Source organism: Lepisosteus oculatus, chromosome 10 (assembly GCF_040954835.1).
Source record: "Lepisosteus oculatus isolate fLepOcu1 chromosome 10, fLepOcu1.hap2, whole genome shotgun sequence".
Lineage (NCBI taxonomy): Eukaryota > Metazoa > Chordata > Actinopteri > Semionotiformes > Lepisosteidae > Lepisosteus > Lepisosteus oculatus.
In genome coordinates this window covers 26,428,951-26,445,430 of record NC_090705.1, presented here as the reverse complement: position 1 = coordinate 26,445,430, position 16,480 = coordinate 26,428,951, and positions in this window count along the sequence as shown.

Here is a 16,480-nt window from a genome sequence, read left to right as displayed (position 1 = left end):
CCAAATTAATAATGTAACATGCCACTGTTTGTGCATGAACAAAGTTATACTGCTATTTTCCTTAGATACGCGATTAAAAATAAATAATTTTTTGAATCCCCGGCGGAACACAATCCATAAGAATCAGCGCTTTTATACATCGCCTTTAAAGGTGGCTTCTCAAAACGCTTTACAGGATAAAAACAACAAGAACAGCAACAACAACAATATTGTATTTCATTGCACTTTGAAAACCAAGTAATAACTTAACTATATGTGCAAACGTTTTATGATATGGCTGTTGTGAATGTCTGTGGAGTGTATCTTATTTGCCTGTCTGTCCTGGCTCTCTCGCTCGCCCTCCCCCCCTCTCTCCCTCAATTCAATTCAATTCAATGTGCTTTATTAGCATGACAGATGGGTACAATCAGTGTTGGGTATTTACTTTGCTTTGAGATGCCACTTTTAAAGGTGATATATAAAATCAAGGCTTTAACTTGCTTTAACTCCGCAAGTCTGAGTTCTCGTGTCTGTCCTATCCGAACCCGAAAGTATTACAATATGTATCTTTATAGCAGGTGGTGTACAACTTTTTAGCATAGATTACACTTTTATAAAATGTATTTAAAAAATAAAAACGATCACAATCTAATCTTTCCACATTTGATCCCAAGAAAAATAAATCTAAACAGGGAGAAAGCTATGCTGAAAGTTTATTAAGATACTTAGAATACAAAGATATCAATTTATGTTGCATTTGTCTGATTGTGAATAAAAAAAACACATATATTTAAACCTGTGTTTGCGATTTAAATCAAAATGTGATTTAAATCAATATAAATAGTTTATATTGTAACGCCTAGGTGACTATTTATTGTTATTAAAATGACTTAGATCATGTTGTGATATTTAGAAATATAAATTTGTTTGGTGCGAGTGAGGTTTTATTTAATCTCTGACCAAGGGAAACGTTTCATTTTTTCATAGAAATGTTTGTTAAAAAAAAGTCATTGTTCCAGATCACAGACTATGTAACATGGTAGTCAAGAACCTAACCCACAGTGCCACCGGCAAGGTCACATGGAGAGTGCTGAAAAAGCACTACAGAAACATTATCAACAGACAATGTCCAGCATGTACTATTCTTGTGTTGCGGTACATGAATACAATTATATCGTTATTAATTTCTTTAGATACGCGATTCCATATTATATTCCCTTTTAAATAAAATTCTAAAAGTATGCTTGTTGACTCCGGTATCATGTTAGTTAAAGACTTCGATGCTTAAAATGTTTAGGGAGAAATGGAATACTGGTGTGTATGTTTTCTTTAAAGTACCGAGACCAGCCATATACTGTATGTTTAAGTTCCAAAATTAATATCGTTTATGGCCTTCACACGGGTTACAATATGCTCCTATTCTTTTTATGCTCAGCTACTAAGATTTCCCTTCAGTGGTAAAATTCCATATAAATATTCAATACTACAACGGGCACAGTAAAGACGTTTACTGTAAATCTTTCTAGGACAGACCTACAGACCACGAGTGCCCCTGTCGGTCAACCAATAACGTACCGCGGTACCGCGCGTCATCGTGCGTCACAATGCGCGACGCCGTAGCCAATTACGTCCGGTACGTGTCTGTACCGCGCACTTTGAATGGCTGCATCTGTATATTTAAAAATGTAAACATGCAAATTATGAAGTATAAATATGCATTCTAAAAACAGTGGAAGAGCAAATTAAGAATAACCTTAAGGTTATTCTTTATTTTTTAAGCATAACCTTAAAAAAGTGAGTGTGCAAGTAAAAAAATCCTTATGTATATTCTAAAAAAATATTTAATTAATTATTATAATTATCGTTAATGATCCTGGGAATAGAAAGGGTGTTAAAGTGGTAGGGAAGCACCAATGAAATGCAGATATTTAATTTTATAAACTGTAAATGTAGCTTCGATTCCCTGTAGATATGCAAAATTACCTAAATAGACCTAATATGGCCAGCAGCCATATCACTCTGCAAATCACAACTAGCAGCCCACTGAAGCTAAGCAAGTGTGAGCCTGGTCAGTACTTGAATGGGAGACCTCCTTGGAAAAACAAAAGGTTGCTGCTGGAAGAGGTGTTAGTGGGGCCAGCAGGGGACACTCACCCTATGGTCCATGTGGGTCCTAATGCCCCAGTATGGTGACGGGGACACTGTACTGAAAACAGGTGCTGTCCTTTGGATGAAATGTAAAATCGAGGTCCTGACTCTCTGTGGTCATTAAAAATTGCACATTTGTTGTACGCTGAATGTGCTATAATAGATTAGCATACTGTAGAGGAAAACAGTATAGGCATCATTGATATGAAGACTTTTGAAACCAAATTTCCCAAATTTAATATGTGCTTTTCTCTATTGGTACTGTAGGACTAATATGTTCTAGTAAAAACCTACAGTATTCAGAATTGGTAATGGTTACAAATCCCATTTTATGATAAGGGACTCTGGTCGCTATCCTAAATGGAAAGCAACTCAGTTTATACTACAGTATATTTCGCTTTGCTTGGTGAAATTGGCATGGTCACTTGTTCTTAATATTTATAGATATCCATCAATACCACATCAATCAACATTCTTATCAGTTCAGGGAAAGATATTCTGTTCACAATATGCATGAAGGTGTGGCTTTTAACAGCAATTGTAACAGCTCTTATCTGTTACTAAAGGGTGGAAATATTCCATTGTAACAAGAAAAGGAAGTAGATAGATTACATAGGTTTTTATATAATACATGCATTTAATTTACTATCCTCAGATGGCTATTTATTCTCATTATGAGAGCTTGCTTCAAATATAACAAAGAGAATTATTTTTAGGGAGAAATGATTTTTTCAAAGAAATGCTTGTTAAAAGAAAAGTCATGGCGCTGGCTGGATTTTAACCTCTCACTTACAAGTCTGGCACTTAGACCACAGCGCTTCTCGCAAGGTCACATGAGGAGTGATGAAACAGCCCTACACATACTATGTCAAGAGACATTGTACAGCGTGTACTATTGTTTTGTAGTACATGAATATAATTATATCGTTATTAATTTCTTTAAATATGCGATTCCATATTATATTCCCTATTTATCAAATTCTAAAAGTATGCTTGTTTGCTCCGGTATCGAGCGTATTCGCAGAAAAGCTTAAAACTACCATTTTTTATACACATGTTATTTCACATGTTAGTTAAAGACTTCGATGCTTAAAATGTTTAGGGAGAAATGGAATACTGGTGTGTATTTTTTCTTTAAAGTACCGAGACCAGCCATATACAGTTTACATACTGTAATACTGTATGTGTATGTTCCAAAATTAATATCGTTTATGGTCTTCACACGTATTATGTTCCTATTCTTTTTATGCTCAACAACTAAGATTTTCCTTCAGTGGTAAAAGTCCATATAAATATTCAATACTTAAACAGGCATAGTAAAGACATTAAATATACATATACATACTGTATACAGTACAGTTTGCATACAGTAATATGTTTATGTTCCTAAATCTATCTCTTTTATGAGCATGTGAAAGGCATGGTGAATCAGAGATTCTCAAAAATTACTGTACTTTGCATGATTGGAAACAATTGCGTGATTGGATCAACGATATGCTGTGGTGTTACTTTTACAAAGACCGTCAATGAAAAAAAGAATGTGGACCAGGGCAATACTTTGAGTTTACAGCTTGTCCAAGGTCATTCATTATTAATACTATTAGTAATATATTAAGTTAAAGACTTTGATGGCGACAGCTCAAAGATGAGAGGTTGAGCTTTATTAGCTCCACCTTGCGGAAATTCCGGATACTATTATTTTACTTCTGGTAACATGCGGTTTCGTGCGGTACTATGTGAGAATATATGGTAACTTGCGTTACACCGCTAGAAGCGCACCGCAAAATAATGCGGTATCGCCCGCTTGTTTTGAATGGCTGCACCTGTAAGTATAAGCAATTTTTATAATTATTAATTATAAACATTTTGCAGCATTTCCTAATATAATTGGTTCTTTGGATTGCACAGGAATCCTCATTAAAGCCCCAAAGTGCCAAACAAGGCTGATTTTTTAAACAGTAAATCAACTCACAGCATCAGTATAAAGTTAAGATTGAAAAACCTGCCTAAAAAAGGGCATTTTTATGTGGCTTAAGACATTCTGCAACATGAGGAGTCTCACATATAGTACTTCCGTGGTTCTCAAACTGTGGTACGCAGAGCGCCCCCAGGTGGTATGCCAGATGACCCTTGTTGTGTGCACTGAAAAATTGGGACGGGATTTCATATTTTCTCTTTTAATAAAATTAGTTAATATGTCAAATACGCAGCCTACATACTTACTGTAGCTATGACGATACAGCGCGTGCTAATACTTGAGTGTACACTACTATGTAATTCTATACCATTGTATAGGAATGCGTGCTACGAACCTAAGTGACCAATTGTATTAAAATAAGTTATCTTTAGCAAATAGGGAAGTAGGAGAATATGCGTGATTTTGGAATACTGCCAATTTTGTAAGCAGAGGAAAGTGTAATAGATAACAGAAAAATATTTAAAGACTGCTCTAGGTTAATTTGAGAAAAACACACCGAGCATCTCTGTGTTTCGCTCCCTTGCACATTAAATAAAAACTTTTAACTTCTGAGACAGACTCCTAAAACAGGGAAAAATGCAAGCTTGTAGATTGCTAAAGCACGTAAACCCCACACTATAGTTGAAGAGCTTTATTTACCATTGGAAAAAAAGCTGACGTATTAATTGTAGAGAAAAAGTTGCAAACAGCCCGACCTGCTGCCCCTTTCGAATGACACAGTCAAGGCTAATTCACAATGAAAGCTTTTCTAAAGCATTTATTAGTTGTCCATCTCATGTCTGACTCATGGAACAGATATGCTTCCATGATGACCAATGTTTCAATCCACACCGGCTCTGCGAGACGCACGTCTCACGTCCGTTTCCTTTCAACTTGCACACATGAGTGAAGCATAAACCCCATAGAGATCCATTCAAGTCACACAAAACTCACACTTTCTATGCCCTGTGAACTATATAAGCACAGTCTACAACAATAGTATGATCATGCTGGCCCATAGTGGTATATTGATACAGTGCAGCTTTTCTCTTTGTTGTCACGAGCACAATAACTAACTGATGACACTGGCGGGTAAAGTATTGTGGTTGTTTAGCCACAATAAACATAGATCTGTTGTTTGTCCACTCGTGTCGGGTTTTAATCAACTACACTGTGTTGTTATTACAGGTAGTCCAACTTCTGCTGTTTTTTTGTTACGCTTTTGCTGCGCTGATGTGTCGCTTCTGGTGTGAATTCGGTGTCACTCATAGAATTATTGATAAGCAGATGATGTCAAAAGTACGCTGATAGAGTGCGTTAAGATGAGCAGATGCTTTTCACTGCAATAAGATGAGTCTGTAGATGTCGTGATTTGACCAATTTGCTTGTTTATGTTAGATATGAATTGAGAGCATGTCCCATGAGGTCTTTCTGTTCTGTAAGCCGCTACCAACAAGAACTACAGGACAGCACATTTCAGCTTCTGAATGAATTTATCAAAGAGATTAGCATCTACTAGAGATTGTACAGACATTGCTAGAGCGATGACAGGCAGAAACAGCAGTGTAGTTGCAAAAATTAGAGAGGTTGCTCCAGATATGAAGTGGACGCACTGCAGCATCTACCACGAAGCCTTGGCAGTCAAGAAAATGCTTGAGGATTTAAAATCTGTTAGACTCTGCTGTCAAAGTTGTGAATTGTATTAAGGCTTGACCAATAGATCCACATCTGCTTTTCTTGACTAAACAGGCTCACCCCTCTTACTGAAACGGTAAGTGCTCAGTGCTATTTTTATTATATGTGTGTGTGCACGCACGCTCACGTTGGTCATTGAGATTTTCTGTTGTTCCTATGAGAAGATGATTTTTAGGTGGTACTTGGATGCTTTGGTTTGAGGGTGGGTCAGGTGTGGTACTTGGTCCAAAAAGTTTCAGAACCAATGTACTACTTGATTCATACTACAAAAATGTTTGGAAAAAGACATTATTTTTAATAATACTTTTAATAATATTTTTTTGTAATACATTCTTTATTGTGTTGACGATTATTCCACCTCATCCAGTATTGCTCTGCATGCTTCGTCTTGTCTCCTAATATTAAGGAATATTTTCATTCAGAGGATTGTACTATGCCATATTGTACAGGACCACTGTGGATGATATTCTTGTATTTTGTCTTGAACTGCTGCCTGGTTTTTCTTTTATGGTCTAGTTACTGTAAATGTATAAATTACTGCTGCACAAAAAAAAGTATTATAAAATTACACAATAGCTTAAAGATAGGACCAGCCCTGGAGAAAGGTGAACTAGGAAACTGCCTAGTGGAGTCTGAGAACTATATTTTTAAAAACCTGCAGTATCCTGCAATGCGAACACCAAAATGTACTGCATTATCCAGCACATATTCTGAATGGCTGTATAATTCTGAAGTCACAGAGGTCCTGTGTATCATTTTTTATTGTTATTAATGTCCCTGTTTATTACTTTCACAGTGAAAATGTTATCTTTGTAAAATGTGTGCTTTGTGTTCTTGTTCATACATTTTTGTTATATGTTTTTCAAAGCTGGTTAAAACATGTTTTCTACAATCAATTTATTTGTTCTAGATAGTAAAATAATTTTAGGGTGGGAGCTGACAAATGAAGTGTATGCACAAAATAAAAATGGTAAGATTGTACTGTATATGGACAGTTGTAGGGTATAATAAGCCAGATGCTGAAATCAATATCTGTTGCTGTGCAATATTTTACTTTTTATACAGGAATTAATCATCTCTAGCAACCCTTCCTTGCTACAATCAACAATCACAATATCTACAGTATGTGCTACTACTGCCAACTGTTCTTAACTATCTAATATTATCGAAGAGTGTGCTACTGCTTAGATTTTTTTCTATTACTCAACTACAGAATAAGCAAACTCGCCTCATGTGTCTGATCTGGCTAAACCAGGAAGTTGGAGATTGATAAAGTAACTGAATTATTGTTCCTCCAACCAGATGCATTTTACCCATTACATCACAGTCAAATCCCCTCCTAGTTCCAGCATACTTTTATATTGTAAACTGTGGCGTTTCACCACTTTATAGAAAGTACGTCAATGTATGTTTTTTAGTTTGCATGTCAAGCCTTTTAATTTGCATATCTACATTTTGTAAGATTAGGGGTCCTCACCTTTGAACTTGGTCTACGACACTTTTCTAGAATGTCTTTCCACACTTTTTAATTTGCATGTCCACATTTTTAGTTTGTGCCACCCCTTTTCAGTTTGTGCCACGTATGTTTTATTTACTTGTCTTTTGCTCTTCTGAGCCAAAGTATCTTTGCCCAATATTGGATAACTAGATGGACCAAGTGCAATTCAGCAGACAAGTGCTGCAGAAAGAGCTTGGCTTTAAACCTCGGCAACTGGATTTCATCTCCGCACTCCCAGGTCAGAAAAACATTGAAGTCATATTTACTACGTATCCTTTGTTTGAAAAATGTATGGAGGTGTTTGAAGTGCAAAAAGGGAAAGTTCAGGCCCTTGGGAAGATTCAGATTCAGCCTCTGACACACAGAGAGTGAAAAACTTCACATGTTCTTATGTTCTCTGAGCTTACAAAGATGGAGGTATTTCACACTTAGTTTAGGCAGTATTGCACAGTCATTCAGAGAACTAAGGTCAGAGACGCTGATGGAATAAACACAGAAGCAAGGAATTTTGAGGTTTGCTTGCTACCGGAGAAAGTCAATGGAGGTTTGAGGCACCTGCCCTCTATAATCCAGCTGGGTGCCTGTAGCGAATACATTTTTTTATATGGGACTGTGGCATCATCTTGCACGGTGAAATTTTACAAGACCCGCAGCAAACACCGATATTTTGCCTCTGATTGTTTTATGCCTCCCATGTGCAATTTATCTCAGCAGGAATGTTTTTTTAAGGACTGCCCTCATGCCTCCTCCAACAAACTCAAAATGAAACAGGAGGAGGCAGCGCATGTTTAACAAGAAACTGTTGTTAGAAAAATATTGTCGGCCATCAGCCAGGATCAGTTCTGCTGTAGCAGCTGTGGTGGAAAATCCACCACACACCCAAAACCATAGACCACACCGGAGAATCACCAGGGTTTAAATACGCCAAAGTAAAACGAGGAACCCTTTCCCACTCCTGCTCTTCAGATCCAGAGCCAGTTTCACTATGGGTGGGGCTAGCGTGGACGCGCAGGTTTCAGGGGAATTGCTCTTCACGGACTCAAATTGCAACAGATGCCCTGCTCTCCTCCGTCCATTCAAATGATCTTCAGTAGCTGGTGTGTGAGGGGAAAGAGGAGACTACTGCATTGATTGAGATGCATACTGTATGTTCCATTGCCTTCAGTGCCCACAGGAAACAGACTTGAGGAACAGGAAAAATGACTCTGGTGAGGAGGTGGGAGAACACAGTGACAGAGGGCAGCTGGAAACCCCCTACCCCTGCCTCTACCTCCTTCCTTGAAACGGACTGCATGAAAGCCTGTAGTACTACCACCCTGGTTAAAGGTTATTCAGAGGATGGCAGGCAAGAAATAGGCACGAAGAAAAAGAAGAAGGTAACTGCTGAGACAGATGAGAAATGTTGTTTATACTGTCTGGTTTTATTTCCTTATGGTTAAGTGTAGTTTCTCTCAACACCAGAGGTATAAACGACAGACTTAAATGCCAGTCTGTCTTTGATTACCTCCAGCAAAGAGAGGAAAATGTGTTGATGTTGCAGGAGTGTGCTTTAGCCTATCAAGATAAGTATATACACTGTGAAGATAGGTGGGATAAAAGGCCTTCTGTTTGTCAGCGGACATTAACAGCAAAGTCTCTGGAGTGGCCATTCTTTTTAAAGGATGGACCTTCAAATTGAAAAGTATTCAAAGGCTTATAGATGGCAGGTTATTGTGTGTGGTTGGTGAATGGGGGACCATTAACTTGCTTCCAATCAATGTGTATTGTCCTACTGACATAGGAGGAAGGGTGGGGCTACTCAAGGCTCTCTCTCCCCTATTGTTATATAGCACAGATGTGATAGTGAAAGGAGATTTAAATTGTATCTTAGAACACATAGAAAGACAGTTTAGCTCTCAGATAAAATTAGATTCCAGCTAAACGGCCCTGCAAAACACAGTTAAACTCAGGTGCATATAGATGCATATATCCCAAAACAGCAGGATATACATGGTCAGGGAGGAATAGCACTTTATTGTTTTGTATTGGAAAGAGTTTAGGTTGTTGGGGTCACTCTTCAGTCTTCTTCTCGGATCATCAGGCCTTAGGATACAGAGTGGAACTTAACTTCAGGGTGAGACTTTCTTTAGCCCAGGCCTCTAAAAGTTAAACACCAAAATGTTAGTGAACGAGAGTAAAGTATTCCACTAGAAGGAGAAACTGACACAGTGGCTGTCCTTGCAATCCCTGTATATGTCAGTAGGAGAGTGGTGGGAGGAGGTGAGGACAAGGGCCTTTTTCATGGCTGAGGGGAGGAATACAGCTGTCAGAGAACAATGCTAGCCTGGTAGTTGCAGTGTTTCTACACAGTGCTGCACAGTGGTTTTGATGTGCTCGAGGATATCACCCTTTTAAAAAAATACTTCCAGTGGAAAAAAGTAGTCGAGGTGTTCTCTTAAGAAATAGAGTTTCTACTTTTCTTGGAAGAAACAGATTTTTTTTCTCTGAAAAGTGGTGGGCTCAGTCTGTGATAGAGTTTTAGTAGACGAGGAGAGAGAGAGGACAGACCCTAGTGCTATCCTTTCCTTTATGAACAACTTCTACTCAAAACTGTATACTGTAGCTCTACAGAGGTGAAGGATGAACAAATTCATTTTTTTACCTCTAAACCTGAAAACATGTTGAGTGAAAAAGATAGGGTTTTGCTTGAGATTTTGCAAGTAGAAGAGCTGAGGCAGGAAATGGAAAGCTCATAGAAGGGGAAAGCCCCTGGCACTGAAGTGCTACCAAAATAATTTTATTGCACCTTTGGGGATCTGCTTAAGGATCCACTATTGCACCTGCTTCAGGAAAGCTTCAAGACAGAATTAATGACTGACTCCTTAAGAGAAGGCACTTGATTAAGGAAGGGGTGAAAAATTACATTAAAAATTAGACGCCCCCCACTCTCCAATAATAATAATAATAATAATAATAATAATAATAATAATAATAATAATAATAATAATAATAATAATAAGTTTTATTATTGTTGTTTATTTTTATTGTATCATTATAATTTGTATTATTATTATGGATTTTCTGGATTAATCTGTTAGGCATGGACACTAAGATCCCATCAAAAGCCCTTTTCCTGTGCCTGCAAACTGTAGTGTAGCTAATAGGAAAATAACATACTTGTGGGATACCAGGACTCCTAATGAGTGACATCATAGCATGCTGAAAAGAACATGCTGTCTCAGTAGGATAAGGAACAGTATGTGTCTTTCTTTAAGAAGTCAGTAAAAGTCTGTCTGCAAACATTAATTGTCAATGACTATTTTGCAATGACTGTTGAATAAAATTGCAACAATTTTTAGGGTTGTATCTATAGTTTGAAAAATTCAAAGATTTGATTCCAATTAGATATTGATCTTTATGCCACATTAATGCACCTAGTTGTTGCAAGATCAATTGCACAGTTTGAAGAACTAATACTGTATGGTCACACATTAATAGTTCTCCAGAGATCAGAAAAACAAAAATAATATTTATTTTATGTTTCCCTGTAGCTTCACTTTTTTCATTCTTCATCAGAAAGCATTGGGTATTTGTCTTCAAAGCAGAAAATGCTGACCACTTGTATTGGGGGCAAGACAAAGGACAATGAACAGCACTTATTGTATTTTCGGATGTGACAGTTCCTGACCTTTTAAATGTATTTAGAAAAATGGAAATTGAAAATAATGTAAAATGAAAAACTCTTATGCATTGATTGGTTGGTCAGTTAGGAATCACAGTCCATTTTCTCAGGACAGTCAATTAGTCAGATTCCTATCAGACAGGCACTAATTAGAATGGGGATTTTCTCACAGTTTGTAGCCTTGAAAGACTTGTGTATGTTATGGGTTGCATGGCTTGACATAACCCTATTATCAATTCTTAGTGATTTTGGTAACAAAGATGTCTATGCCACTCTAAGAAATGTGCAGAATTTCCTTATTTAAAGGAAGAATAAATGCTTAAAAATTGTTCATCAGTAAAGATTAAACCAAAACTTCCAAAAAATGGAAGATGTGACTTGTGTTTATTCCTATCAAAATATATTTTTGAAAACTAAACAGAAAACAAAACCAAAACTATGATCCATCTTGCAGCTGTGATTTCGTGACATGATAATTGATCAAATTTTCCTGCTTGTCTCTAAGCTTTTTGTAGTTAGTAAATCCACAGGTGACATTGTATTTGGAAGATGGTTTGAAGTTTTGATTTTATCTAGGATATACTTACTAATTTTTGGCATCTGTTCACATAGCTTTGTTTAGTTTATTTTTTTAAACCTCTTTTTAAAAACAATACTCTATCAAAATAATGTTTATTTGTCAAATATATGTTTGATTCCATTATACTGAATAGAATAAATTGTCCGGTGGAAAAAGAGTGCAGTGAAGCCTATGTGGCAGACTTTCATGCTTTTTGTACATGAGTTTTTAGATGGTCAGTCACTGGAACAGGTGCTGGAAACTGCACTGGATGGTAGCTGTTTCTGTAGTGAATCAGAAAGCAGTATTCCGGAGCAGGGGCTCCAGGTCGGAGGCTTCCCCGGAATAGAGCCAGGTAGTGGCTAAGATATGGTTAGCCAATGAGAGGTCTGGAGTTCCAGGGAAGACAAAACAGCAAATGCACAGGTCAATGAATAATCGGGGGGAGCGTGGTGGAGCAGTGTGAACTGAAGGCAGCACTGCTAGGGGAAGAAAGGTGAATGATGAAGTACCACTGGAAAGATGTTTCCAGAATCTAAAGAATAAAAGAGATGATGGAATAATTGGTTATTGGTGGTTATAAGGAAGGGCTGAAAGAAGGTCTGGTCACAGCAGTAAGCCATGGAAAACTGAACCCTTGTGAGAATGTTCTGGTTGCTGCACAGAACCGCGGGTTGAAAGATGCCACAGGATGGTGGTCATAACACTACTTCATGTACCTAAGGAGTATTTGTTTCCTCTCTATTATGGCCACATGGTCTACAACTGTCAACCACTCTATACCTAATGTGTTCCGTCATATTTTAGAGGCTGCAGGAGACTATGTTTTCAATCAGTTAGTTTCCACACTCACCTGTTCCAGTCACACCAGCTGCTTGCAGCTGCCAAACAGATGAACTTGGATAGGCTGTCTTTCCCTTATCGAGACTCCACATGTCATTACATGAATAAAGAAATGTATAAACATGTGTAAACCTCCCTTTTCACTCATTACGTTTGTATAAAGTGGAACATGCTAATATGATAAAAACATTTTTAACCATTTAAATATTGCAGTTTCTTACAGTACATGATGTTTGGTTTCTTTATTTCTCCTGATTTCTTGTAATAATACATTACAAGTTTGGTAATTGATATAGTTGATGAAGAATAAAAAATAATGTGTCATTGAGGGAAAAATCATTTTAGAGTTTGGATCAACAGGTCTTCATTCTGTATTTTATTATGATATTTTAAGCTGTTGTAATAATGCATTGCATGCAATTATTGTAACAATTTTTTGGTGGCTGTCTTGAATCCCATATTATGACTTATATTAATCTAAATCATTGCCCCTGCATCTGCATGATTTTGTTTATAACCTAAGGGACATAAGCAGAATCAGCAAGAGTTGCTTCAGGTGCGTAGGTGTGTCAGCATGCGTGCTCTGCAAAGGAATAAGTAATAGGTTTATTCCATGCTGAAAAGGGAAGACAGAAAACACAACGATTTGGCTGTGGAACCATCTTCAGGTGTGAGAAACACAGGGCAGACAGCAAAGATTAAATAGCACAGAAGAACAAAAACTGGGAGAGGGGAGGAGGCAGGAGAGAGGAAAGGTAGGAAGGCCACAGGTGGTGCAAAGTGGAGAGGGCTGAAGAAAGGTGTGAAGTTGAAACCTGCATGAGAATAGGGAAGATTACAGATGCAGCCATTCAAAATGAGCGGGTGATACTGCATTATTTTGCAGTGCACTTTACGCAGTCTACCGTGAGTTACCATAAATTCTCCTATAATACCGCAAGTAAAATAATAGTATCTGGAATTTCCGCAAGGTGGAGCTAATAAAGGTCAACCTCTCATGTTTGAACTGTCGCCATCAAAGTCTTTAACGAAGATATTACTAATAGTATTAATATTGAATGACCTTGTTTCCAATCATGCAAAGTACAGTAATTTTTGAGAATCGATTCACCATGCCTTTCACATGCTCATAAAAGAGATTGATTTAGGAACATAAACATATTACAGTATGCAAACTGTACTGTATACAGTATGTATATGTATATTTAATGTCCTTACTGTGCCCGTTTAAGCATTGAATATTTATATGGAATTTTACCACTGAAGTGAAATCTTAGTAACTGAGCATAAAAAGAATAGGAGCATACTGTAACGCGTGTGAAGCCCATAAACGATATTAATTTTGGAACTTAAACATACAGTATATGGCTGGTCTCGGTACTTTAATGAAAACATACACACCAGTATTCCATTTCTCCCTAAACATTTTAAGCATCGAAGTCTTTAACTAACGTGATACCGGAGTCAACAAGCATACTTTTAGAATTTGATTAAAATTATGGAATCGCGTATCTAAAGAAATTAATAACGATATAATTATATTCAGAATAGTACACGCTGTACATTGTCTGTTGATAATGTTTCTGTAGTGCTTTTTCAGCACTCTGCATGTGACCTTGCCGGTGGCACTGTGGGTTAGGTTCCTGACTCCCACATCACACGGTCTGTGATCAAATCCTGCTGGAGCCATGACTTTTTTTAACAAACATTTCTTTGAAAAAATGAAACGTTTCCCTGAGTCAGAGATTAAATAAAACCTCACTCGCACCAAACAAATTTATATTTCTAAATATCACAACATGATCGAATTTAAGTCACTTTAATAACAATGAATAGTCACCTAAGGGTTACGATATAAACATTTATATTGATTTAAATCACGTTTTGATTTAAATCGCAAACACAGGTTTAAATATATGTGTTTTTTGATTCACAATCAGACAGATGCAACATAAATTGACATCTTTGTCTTCTAAGTATCTTAATCAACTTTCAGCATAACGTTTAGATTTATTTTTCTTGGGATCTTGGGATCAAATGTGGGAAGATGAGATTGTAATCGTTTTTATTTTTTAAATACATTTTATAAAAGTGTAATCTATACTAAAAAGCTGTACACCACCTGCTATAAAGATACATATTTTAATACTTTCGGGTTCGGATAGGACAGACACAAGAACTCAGACTTGTGGAGTTAAAGCAAGTTAAAGCCTTGATTTTATATATCACCTTTAAAAGTGGTATCTCAAAGCAAAGTAAATACCCAACACTGATTGTACCCATCTGTCATGCTAATAAAGCACCTTGAATTGAATTAAATTGAGGGAGAGAGGGGGGTAGGGCGAGCGAGAGAGCCAGGACAGACAGGCAAATAAGACTCCACAGACATTCACAACAGCCATATCATAAAACGTTTGCACATATAGTTAAGTTATTACTTGGTTTTCAAAGTGCAATGAAATACAATATTGTTGTTGTTGCTGTTCTTGTTGTTTTTATCCTGTAAAGCGTTTTGAGAAGCCACCTTTAAAGGCGATATATAAAAGCGCTGATTCTTATGGATTGTGTTCCACCTGGGATTCAAAAAATTATTTATTTTTAATCGCGTATCTAAGGAAAATAGCAGTATAACTTTGTTCATGCACAAACAGTGGCATGTTACATAATTAATTTGGGTGTCTCCTCTTGCCAGAAAGCTCTAAATTGCATTTTGAGTGCGGTTTTTGACTTTTTTTAAATTGCAAACCGTAAATAAAGCTGATACTGTTTAGACTTATATTAGGATTTAGACTTATATTGGGATCATATACTTTGTGAAAAGTGATAGTCTTTTAACCTTTTCTGTGAATTCGCTTGTTATCTAACAAATGCATACTTTTAGAATTTGATTAACAGGGAATATAATATGGAATTGCGTATCTAAACAAATTAATAATGATATAATTATATTCATGTACTGTCTGGCAGAATAAACTGAAGAGGTTAGTTAATGCGACACGGAATTATTAAGAATTATCACCTCTTTTTACAATTTACAACAAATGAGAACATTCCACTCAGTGGGCGGTGCATTGTTATCTCAATCACCTGCTAATTTGTTTTACACCACTGGACGACAGGAGAATGTGACTGTACTGTATCTGTACAGAATGTGTGTTTCAATCAATACAGTAATTGATTAAAATCACAATCGCATGTTTAATTAAATGCCTTTTTGATTCACAATCTGAAAATGAAAACCGCGGTAAAGTCACCTTGAGTTTAAAGAAAACTATTTTGGCACGCCTGTAGCATTTTCACGAAACCTCCTAGAGTTGTGAGGGAATCAGTGCGACTTTTAATACTAATTAAATGACCGCGGGCACTTTCCACCCCCTCTACATTCTCAGAGTAGAACAGACTAAGCTTCTAATGAAAGACGGTCCACCCCCCACGGACAGGAAAAGTGCCCACAGGCATTTAAACATAATATGGTCAGTAACAGTAAACAGTAACATGGTCTGAAGGAGCACGTACAAACGTTTCCGAAATAACCACATGTAAGACTCTGATGCTTAAAATGTTTAGGGAGAAAGTGGAATACTGGTGTGTATTTTTTCTTTGAACTACCAATACCAGCCATATACAGTCTGTAACGTAGGGATTTCTATATGTCTTTATTTAGTGGTAACATTAGTGACAAAGGCTAAACTTTTAGCTTCAGTAATGCGTACATATCTCCCCTTTTTATAAAACGACATGGTTGAAAACTGTTCCAGAGCCACTGTTGTTTCATCAGTGAAAAGAACATCATGAAATGCCTCTCCCTGTTCAATCCACTGGAAAAAAGAAAAGGAGCATAAAGCGTCCGATGGTCATAAACGATATTCATTTAGGAACAGCATCAGAGATATGTTTTTAACTGCACTGCATCGGAGAGAATACCATAGTGTGTTTTTTTTTACTCACTGGCGGAAACTGGCTTCCATAAGAATCAGTATGGCTCAGAGATTAAATAAAACTTCACTCGCACCAAACAAATGTATATTTCTAAATATCACAACATGATCTAATTTAAGTCATTTTAATAACAATGAATAGTCACCTATGTGTTACAATATAAACATTTATATTGATTTAAATCGCGTTTAAATCGCCTTT